Source organism: Sturnira hondurensis, unplaced genomic scaffold (assembly GCF_014824575.4).
Source record: "Sturnira hondurensis isolate 20B ecotype Veracruz unplaced genomic scaffold, ASM1482457v3 Scaffold0022201, whole genome shotgun sequence".
NCBI classification, from domain to species: domain Eukaryota; kingdom Metazoa; phylum Chordata; class Mammalia; order Chiroptera; family Phyllostomidae; genus Sturnira; species Sturnira hondurensis.
In genome coordinates, this window is record NW_028094832.1 from 11286811 (window position 1) to 11297780 (window position 10970).

Here is a 10970-nt window from a genome sequence, read left to right on the forward strand (position 1 = left end):
TGGGTCAGAGTGTAGGCTTCCAAGGTGTAGCCCAAAGCAGCAGCAGCAGCACCTTGGAACTTACTAGAAATGTACATTCTCAGACCCACACCAGATGTGCTGGATGAGGAACTGTGTGGTGGGCCCAGAAATTTTTGTTTTAACAGGAGTTTCTGTGAGTCTGAGGATGACTGCAGTCTCCAGAACTTTTTTTTCCTCTGAGCCACATATTTATTCTCCGCTCCTCTAGATTGGCTTGAGGCCCAGGCCTTGTGTTTTTGAAAGTGGGGGAGGCTTTTTCTTCTATCTATTCTTGTTTAAATATAATATTTCATTATGAATTAAGTCTTAGATACAAAAGACAACATTTAATGTATGTGCAAAATTAATATAAGAACAATAAAATCAGCACTCAATTTAGGAACTGGATTATTACTAGTACTTACAACTTCCTTATGCATCTCAAACCAACAGTTTTCTGAGACTGAGGGAACTGGGCAGTAAGGTACTATTATTTTAATAGTACTCTCTTATTTTCTTTTGTTACTTCAGAGTCCATAGCATTAGTTAGACTTAAACTATTTCAAGGATCAAATGTACCTTTAATTTAACTCATACCTTTTAATTTGTGTTCTTGTTTATAGTGTTCTCATCCTAATTGATGTTCTGTATGAGTTAGTTCCTTAAATTTTTTTATTTTTGTAAACTTTAGGGTTTGCTTTATTGGTTAGTGTCAGGCTTGCAGTATATTTGTTTTAATTATCTACAGCTTCCAATTTTGTTATAATTCACAAAATCCTCATTAAAATTCTTTCTTTCTTTCTTTCTTTCTTTCTTTCTTTCTTTCTTTCTTTCTTTCTTTTTCTTTCTTCTTCTTTCTAAAAATGTCTGGTGTTCGGGCAAAGACTGATTAAATAAGCTACACCAACATTAAAAGTTAATGCCTTATTTGTTTCATTTTTACATAACAGGAGTTGCCATTGTTACTGAGAAGAGTCCAGGTAGTATCAACTTGCAGATGTGCTAATATATTTTCTCTGGCTCAGTCTCTCAATGACTTTAACATTACAGTAACTAGTTTCAGGGAAAGTATTTTTTCCTATCCTAGATTAATTTGGGAACTTATTGTCTTTTATTTTACACCCTTGATTCAACCAACACAGAGGCACAGGGACACACCAAGGGGACTGACATAGAAAAGAATTTACAAAATGACAATCCTTTCCTATTTATCATTTTTCATCAGTAATTATCTCATTGTAATATTGAGATAAGACCACATTCTCCAAGTTATTATAAATTACTTTGGTTTCAAGCAACAGACACCAACTAGAGAAAACAGTGTTTCATGCAACCCAGGCGTCAGGATTCAGTTGGAGCCAAGGACTTGACTGCTCCAGAACTTTTTCTACTCTTTACTGTTTCCTGTGATTCTTTTTGTTCTTGTGGTTGTGGTAAAATGTACATTGTCACAGCTGGGCACAGGTACCCAGGTACTTCATGATGATGGACAAAGAATTGAACAGAACACACAGTTTACAGCAGAAAGAGAGAGAGCAGATTTATTAAGCAATAGTACACTCCACAGAACATGGGAGCAGGCCAACCCTGAGAGATTGACCTCAGGGGCTAGAGGGATTCTATTCTTATAGGGCAGATATTTCCTGGCTAGTTTTGACTGGGTTTTATTGCACATGTACAAGTAGTTATATTACTTTAAAGCTACTGAGCATGTGATCTCCCATGATTTTCTTTGACTGGCCACCAGGGAAGAGGGTCCACAGGGGTCATGTAGCATCTTCTGTGCAGTCACGAGTCACCATGATTCAGTGCTTTTCCAGAAAGCAGGAACAATTGGTCTTAGAACAGGGTCTCTGTCCTATGTTGCTGTCCTCTGTCTTAGCCCTGGGGCACCTTCAGAATTTCCTCCTTCCTGACTTTGGCTTCAACATGACATAAAATTTACCATTTTAAAGTGTACTCGAGGGCTTTAAATACATCAATATTGTTGTGTAACCATTACTACCCTTCATCTCCAGAACTTCTTTATCTTCCTGAAGGGAAATTTTGTGCCCATTAAACAATAACTCCCTATTTCCTCTTTCCCCAGCCACTCTTCTACTTTCAGTCTCTATAAATCTGGATATTCTAAGTACCTTATTTAAGTGGAGTCATACAATATTTGAACTTTTGTGACTGGCTCATTTAACTTAGCATAATGTTCTCAAGGGTCATCCATGTTGTAGAATTTCTTTCTTTTTTCACACTGAATAATATTTCATTGGGTGAATTATGCCACATTTCATTTACCCACTTATTCTACTGATGAACACCTAGGATACTTCTACCTTTTGGCTATTGAGTATGATGCTGCTGTGAACATGGGCCCACAAATATCTATTTGAGTCCAGGCTTTCAATTCTTTCAGGTAGATAGCAAGAAGTGGAATTGCTGGATCATAGGGTGATTCTACATTTAACTTGTTGAGAAATCACCATACTATTTTCCACAGCACCTGTACCATTTTACATTCCCACCAGAAGTGCACAAGAGTTCTGGGTTTTTTTTCCTCACATTATTGCTGGTACTTTGTTATTCTAGCCATCCTGGTGGGTATGTAAAGTGGTATCTCATTGTGGTTTTTATTTGCATTCCCATAATGATTAGTGATATTGAGCATCTTTTTATGGCTTGTTGACCATTTGCATGTCTTCTTTGGAGATGTCTATTCAAGTCCTTTGCCCATTTTTCAAGTTCTTAGGGTTTTTTTTTGTTGTTGTTGTTACCAAATTCTTGGATTTCTCTCTATATTCTGGATATTAATCTCTTATTGGACATATCATTTACAAATATGTTCTTCCATTCACTGGGTTGCCTTTTCACTCTGTTAATTTTGTGTTTTTATAAATAAATATTTTAATTTTCCTGAAGTTTCATTTGTCTGTTTTTTCTTTTGTTGCCTGTGTTTTGGAGTCATATCCAAGAAACATAGCCAGATCCGATGTCATAAAGTTTTTACTCCATGTTTTCTTCTAAGAGTTTTATAGTTTTAACTTACACTTGAATCTGATTAATTTTGAGTTAACTTTTGTATATGGTATAATGTTAGTTTCTAATGTGGACCTTTGGGGTCCATGTGTTATGGATGTGATGAACAAATTCACGTGGATTACAGAAGTCCTGTGGAGAAAAGGGATGGCATGGCTACTCTCTAAGAGAGGGCCCCAACCTTTGCCTGGACAGGCTTTTATTTCTTTTCTGGGCACATTACATCAAGGATGGCCCTTATTTAATATGAACAGGTTCACTTTAGGTGGTTACCTTTTACAGATAACAAAGAAAAGGATATTGCAAATGCAACGGGAAAAGTGGTTGAACTGATTACACTCCATCCTTGGGAGGTTTAGCACAGACTTTAGGAAGTTACTTTAAAGATATGCAGTAAATGTTTCCTGCCTCAATTCAGGGTGAGGGAATTTTAACAAAAGCAAGCCTCAAAGCAGCCTAGGTACAATGCAGTCCTGGTTCCCCATGGAAAAACCAATCTGTAGGCCTGGTTCCTGTGTGCTGCCTTGCTCTTGCCAGTTTACCAAATCAGTGGCTGGGCTACATTCACCATTGCCATGTAGATCCGTTCTCTGTAAGGTTCTAACTTCATTTTTTTTTCAGATGAATATGCAGTTTTCCCAAAAACATTTGTTGAAAAGACTGCTCTTTTCCTGTGATTCTTGTCTCTTTGTGAACAAGCTTCCTGTGCATCTTGAGTCCACATACATAAAAGAGGGCTCCCTAGGATACATATTATGGGTCTAGTCAATTGGACAGAGGCTATCATTTATTTTTGCCCTTGATACCTTAATGGACCATTTATTGACTTAATAGCCAGAGAGTTGAAATCACTTGGCTACCAGGGACTCACTGCTAAAATGATCAGTCCAATAAATATTTATGAAGCACTTCCCAAGTATCTAATACTATTGTAGGGAGAGATACATAAGTGATTAAAGTGATGTTCCTGCCCTCAGGGAACTTTCATTCTAATAGTCACAAGGCTGGAGAAGAAAGGGTAGTTCCCAAAAGTAGAGGTTGGAAAGTCAACCTCATAATGTTCACTACAATGTGTAAACAACTATCTGTACTAAATAATATGCCACTCATGAATATGCCAAGAAACTTTAGTAGAAACTGTCATATTCTAATTATAAATTTTGTTTACAAAGAGTATTTGACAGATAAATTCATCCAGATTATAATTGTCAAAAGTTGCATAAATACTATTTTTTTTCTTTTTTACCACTGCACTCAGACCAGCCTCTTTTTTATTTTTTAAAAAAGTATATTTTATTAATTATGCTATTGCAGTTGTCCATTTCACCCCCTTCACTCCCCTCTGCTCCGCATACCCCCTTTCACACACATTCCCCGCTTTAGTTCATGTTCATGGGTCATACATATAAGTTCTCTGGCTTCTACCTTTCCTATACTATTCTTACCCTCCCCCTGTCTATTTTCTACTTACCATCTATGCTTCTTATTCTCTGAAGCTTTTACCCCTATTTCCCCCTCCCACTCTCCTGTTGCTAACTCTCCATGTGATCTCCGTTTCTGTGTTTCTGTTCCTGATCCTAGTTGTTTGCTTAGTTTGCTTTTGTTTTAGGTGTGGTTGTTAATGATTGTGAGATTGCTATCATTTTAGTGTTCATATTTTTAATCTTCTTTTTGTTGGATAAATACCTTTAACATTTCATAAAATAAGGGCTTGATGATGATGAATTCCTTGAACTTGACCTTATCTAGGAAGAACTTTATCTGCCCTTCCATTTTAAATGGTAGCTTTGCTGGATAGAGTCATCTTGGATGAGTATCCTTGCCTTTCATGACTTGGAATACTTCTTTCTAGACCATTCTTGCCTGTAAGATCTCTTTTGAGAAATCAGCTGACAGTCTAATGGGAACTCCTTTGTAGGTAACTATCTCCCTATCTCTTGATGCTTCTAGGATCCTCTCCTTAATTTTAATCTAGGCTAATGTAATTCTGATGTGTTGTGGTGTGTTCCTCCTTGGGTCCAACTTCTTTGGGACTCTCTGAGCTTCCTGGACTTCCTGGAAGTCTATTTCCTTTGCCAGATTGGGGAAGTTCTCCTTTATTATTTGTTCAAATAACTTCTCTACTTGTTGCTCTTCCTCTTCCCCTTCTGGTACCCCTATAATTTGGATATTGGAAACATTTAAAGATGTCCTGGAGGTTCCTAAGCCTCTCCTCATTTTTTTGAATTCTTGTTTCTTCATTCTTTTCTAGTTGAATGTTTATTTCTTCCTTCTGGTCCACTCCATTGATTTGAGTCCCAGTTTCCTTCCCATCACTATTGATTCCCTGTACGTTTTCCTTTATTTCACTTAGTGTAGCCTTCATTTTTAGCCTTAACCTAATTTGCAGCCAAATTCAACCAATTCTGTGGGCATCCTGATTACCAGTGTTTTGAACTGTGCATCTGATAGGTTGGCTATCTCTTCATCACTTAGTTGTATTTTTTCTGGAGCTTTGATCTGTTCTTTGGTTTGGGCCATTTTTTTGGTCTTTGCATGCCTGTTATGTAGTGAGGGGTGGAGCCTTAGGTGTTCACCAGGGTGGGGCAACCCATGTTGCTGGCTAGTGGGGGAGGGGTCTGAGAAGCAACAAAGGCACTTGCTCAGATCTTTGCCAGATTTCAGTCACTTTACCCGACTTCCCACAAGAAAATTGGGCCCTTCTGGTGCTGATTCTTGGGTGGGTTGGCTTGTGTATGTTTTAGGACCCTGTGGGTTTCTCCAACAAACTGTCCTGTGAGGCTGAGAGTCTCTCCTGGCACCTCAACCCCCACAGGTGTTTTCAGTCAGTGGTTTGATTCTTTATTTCCCTTCACTGAGACCTTGTGTTGCATGGTCTCTCCTGCTTCCCAGTTGTTCCTCCAAGTTTATCTGCATGCAAATGTGGGACTTCCCACTCCACTAGCTGCCACCTCACTAGGTCTGCCAGCTGCTGCACTGCCGTGAGTCCTCTCTGCCCTGGCTGCCTGACTCTGCCCGTCCTACTGGTCTGCATGAATGTGTCTTCTTTAACTCCTTGGTTGTTGGACTTCCATACAGTTTGGTTTCCTGTCGATTTTGGTTGTTTTTGTTTTTAAATTGTTATTTTCCTTCTTTTGGTTGTGTGAAGAGGCACAGTGTGTCTACCTATGCCACCACCTTGGCCAGAAGTCTAAATACGATTTCTAAATGAGAATAACTTTACAAGGCACAATAAGTTTTAATAAAGGTACATGCAAAATGATTGGCTACCACAGAACAATTAATTTTGAGAGAAGTCAATTTTGGCTGAATCAAAGTCATAAAGATGAAAGCATTTCAGTAGGACTCTGGGTGATTCACAGCTGTGAAAGGCAAGGAGGAGCAGGAGACCATTTATAGCTGAGAGAAACACTTGAGCAGAGAGAAAAGTGGAGACTTGGAGACTTGAGACTTGAGACTTTAGTCACCCTAAAAGTGGAGACTATTTAGGGTGCTGATGTCTTTGCCCAATGCAATATGCACACATTTATCTGAGACATCCTTGAGGGATCTCCTGGATGCTCAATAGGTAATCCCAGGGAACACTGCTCTCCCTGAAGAAGTGGGGCTCTCGTGAGTGGTGTGTGCTTTGGAGGGATGGTAACATGGCAGATGGTGTAGTATCATACATTCAGTACGAAGTCTTCAATGATGGGCTTTGCATTAAGATCTGAGTAAGAATTTTGGTTCCATCATCAAGTATGAACTTAAATGAGTTATAAATAACTCATTTTTCTGAGTCTTAGTTTTCTCATCTGTGAAATGAACATCGGAATAAGTCTCCTAAATTTTCAAGGAGGCATTTTATTTTTCTTTTAAAAATACCAGTCATTTATTTTACTCCTAAATAAGGAATTGAGCAGGAACTGGTCACCTCTGCTCCATGTGATGTGTGCCTGTGACTGGGTGCATTCACGTGGTTGGCCCTGTGAAGCTGGCTGTTAGTGGGTAGCTTAGCCAGCAGTTGTCTGGGGCTTTGGTTCCTCTCCATGTGGACTTGTATGATGCTGCTTGGGTTTCTGTATATCATGGTGGCTGGATTCAAAGAGCAAGAGAACTGTGCAAGAGGAAGTTTGTCACTCTCCCTGATTTCCCCCTACTCCAGGCCATCCTTCTTTTGTTGCTCTCCTACTCCTCCCAACTCTGAGCACAGGAACAATACAGATGTTTCAGAGTTGCTAGTCACTTGGCTTTTTTTTTTATCCTCACCCAAGGACATGGGGACATGTTGATTTTAGAGAGAGGGGCTGAGAGGGAGAAAGAGGAGGAGAGAAACATTGATTGGTTGCCTCTGGCATACACCCAAACCAGGATGAACCAACAACCTAAGCATATGCCCCATCCAGAAATTGAACTCAAGACCTTTCATTATACAGGGCAATGCTCCAACCAAATGAGCCACATAGGCCAGGAAAACACTACACACCTTTTTTTCATTAGTATATCTTTGTTAGTTCTGCTTTGTTCCTTTTTCGTATATTGCTTGGTCATATTTACTTATGATTGTGTTACTATGTGAATGGTTTATGGACTTCTTCTGGATTAAGAGTTAGAGGACATACTGTCCAGTGCGATTCAGTTGGCTGGAGCATCATCCCATAAACCAAAAGGTTGAGGCTTCAATTCCCAGTCAGGGTACATGACTATGTTGTGGGTTTGGTCCTTGGTCAGGGTACATATGCGAGGCAACCAATTGACATTTCTCTCTTGTGTCAAAGTTTTTCTCTCTCCCTCTCTTTTCCCTTCCCTCCCCCTCTCTTTGAAATTAATAATTATGTCCTCAGGTGAGGATTAACCAGAAAAGGATTAGAGGACATGCTGGTCTACTTAAGAAATAACTATGACTTTCAGAGTTTTCATTCACAGAATAGGTTTGCATTGAAAGGGTAGGAGTTTGGAGCCTGTCGGGCAGAAATGTAGATTGTGGAGAAGGGCATATTTTATGTGGAGGGTTGACTGGTGTCTTACAATGGGCCCATGAGGCATGGGAGGAAGGGACCATGGTGGGGAGGTGCCTGGTGGATGACTCCTAGAGGTCAGTCTGGCATGAGTGAATCTGGTAGAAACTGGCTGTGTCCAGGAGGTAAAGACTGCTTCTGCTATCATAGTAGGATTGAGGCCCATGTATAAATGCAACACTTTCTGGGATGGTCAGGACATGGGGAACAATTCCTTATGAAGATCTGGGGTACTCAGCTATGTGCCAGTGCCTAGGCCAGACAAAAATTGCCATAAGTGTGTAAACTTCAACAAAAAGACCTTGTTGATTCACAGGAGGACTGTTGGAGTTCTTGACCTAGTTCTTGACCTAGCCTTTGTTTCTTGTGCTGTTTTTTGAACATAGCTTTCCCCTCCTCATCCTGTGACATAGCTGGTAGATGATAATATCAGTTGGTTGAAGCATCAGCCCGTAAACGGAAAGGTCACAGGTTTGATCCCTGGTCAGGGCACATGCCTGGGTTGCTGGCTCAGTCCCTGGTCAGTGTGCATAATTGATGTTTCTCTCTCATATCAATGATTCTCTCCCTCTTTCTTTCTCCCTTTTTCTTTCTCCCACCTCCTCTCTCTAAACTAATAAGCCTGTCCTTGGGCGAGGACTTAAAAAAATCACAACTACTTCCTTAGCCTGTTCCTTCTCTCCCTGGGCCTCTGGCTACTGTCTCTGTGTGTAGGCTTTGGACATCAGTTCTTGGTTCTTCATGGCTTAGCCACCTTTGTGCAAGATGTTGGGGAGATGCAAGCTATCAGGTGCAAAAGTTTATCCTCACTACTAACTATCATGTGTGTCAGATCAGCAAGGGCTTGGGGTCTGGTAGTTCAAAGGAAAAGTGTTCACATTTTACCTGCAATTAGAGGAACTCTATTAAATTGTTATCAATGATATGTGTCGACTTTCAGGTTAAAGACTTGCTATGCTATCTTGGAGGGCTAGCACAATCTTATCTTTCCCTTTCTTCTACTTAAAAGTTTTAGATATAATTCACATACCATAAAATTCACCCTTTTTAAATGTACAATTTAGTGGTTTTTATTATATTCGCAGGTTGTGTGAATATCACCAACATAATTCCAAAATGTTTTCATCACCCCTGAAAAGAAACCCCAGACCCATTAGCAGTCATTCTGAATCATCTTCTCCCAGCCTGTGGCAACCACTGATCTACTTTTTATTTATGTGGATTTTCCTATCTTGAACATTTCACGTAAATGAAATAAAAACTATGTGGCCTTTTGTGTCTGACTTCTTTTATTCAACATATTTTCAAGGTTCATCCATGTTGCAACATGTGTCAGTACTTCATTGTTTTTTATGGTTGAATACTATTCCATTATGTAGATATAACACATTATTTATTTATTCACCAGCTTATTGATATTTGGTTTGATCCCATTTTTGGCTTATTAATTCTACTATGAACATTTGTGTGTTTCTCTTATAATATATTTTAATTACCTTGGATATATGAGTATAACTAGGAGTAGAATTGCCAGATCATATGACTTTATGTTTAACTTTCGAGGAACTTTCAAACATTTTCTTAAAGCAGCTGGACTATTTTATATTCCCAACAGCAATGCGTGTTTCATCTTCTGCTAGTCAACACTTACTATCTTTTTAACAACCAATAGTCAATTTAATAAAAAGATTGATTTAAGCAACTGCAATGGGGACTTCAACCTTAACACCTGGCTCATTACTGATGGAAGTAATTTGCTTAACAATCTCAGAAACACTGCAAATTAATGAGTCACTTGTGGACTCTTATCTGAAACTGATCCCAAGTTTTAGAGCCCTCTCCACAAGAAGTTTTTCTTGTAGTGATTCTCAGAGTTTTGGTAGGCACCTAAAGTGGTCCTTTCACTTTGAGATTCTTTTCCTCTGTGCCCCTGATCAAACAGCACACCGTTTCTCTGAAGCTTTTACATTGCACCTGCTTAGAGCTATGGATATAAGAAATATCCAAACCTGCAGAGAATTTTTATGAATTTATTTGAGCCAGGCTGATGACAATTGCCAGGAAGCAATATCTCAACAAATTGAGAAAATGCTCTGGAGAATGGCAGTTTTGCAGTTTATTTTATTCATTACAATCAGAGGAGGGGCATCACGTGAAATTCATTGGTGGTAGATAAGGGAGCAGGAGAAAGCAAAGTGGGAATATCTCTGAGATTAGATAAAGAAAGCAAATAACTTCCTTTGCATTGGTGTGTACAGAATAGATAACAGTTAAAAATTACAGCACAGATGGTATTTAGGAAACAAGATAACAATGAGGAGTTCCAAGGTCTCTGCTCTGGTGGGAAAGTGTGCCCTGAAGAGTCTGGAAAAAGGGGATTACTTTGGCATTTCAAAAATGTGTTATAATAGATGCAAAAATACAATACACAAACTTAATTAAGGTAAAGATCAACCTTTGTCAGGGAAGACTCTAGCTTAGACTCACTTTGAGTTAGAAGTTTTAATTTCAGACTGCCCTATGCGGTTACTTCAGGCTTGAGTTTGTGAGACCACCATGCAGACCTCCACTGAACTTGTCAGGCTTGGTATGTGGCAGCTTTTTCATTCACAGAGTAATTCTAATTCAGTGAATTTCTACCTCGGGTTCCATGGGTGTCTTTCCAGTACATTTAAAAGTCATGGCTACAGTGCAAAGGGCTCTAATTCCTGACCTACTTGTTTCTCTGGGAGCGTGAACAATAGTGAGGCAGGAGAAGGAGCAAATTGAGTGGAACTCCCCTGCAGCTGCCATTCAGGCTTCCTCAAAGAGAAGGGTGTGGACTGCATAGTGCTTACATAGCTGAGCTCACATCTGTACCCAGGTTTCACATGTTTCTCTGCTGCCTTGGAAGAAAGCTTGTTATTACCTTTTTGATTGTAGCTTCCTAGTGGGTAGGAAGTAGCA

General features: G+C 39.5%; 1 pseudogene; it reads right to left on the reverse strand.

The window, feature by feature from the left end:
• Positions 1 to 9718: 9718 nt before the first annotated feature.
• Positions 9719 to 10706, reverse strand: LOC118978976 (40S ribosomal protein S20-like; annotated as a pseudogene).
• Positions 10707 to 10970: the final 264 nt, after the last annotated feature.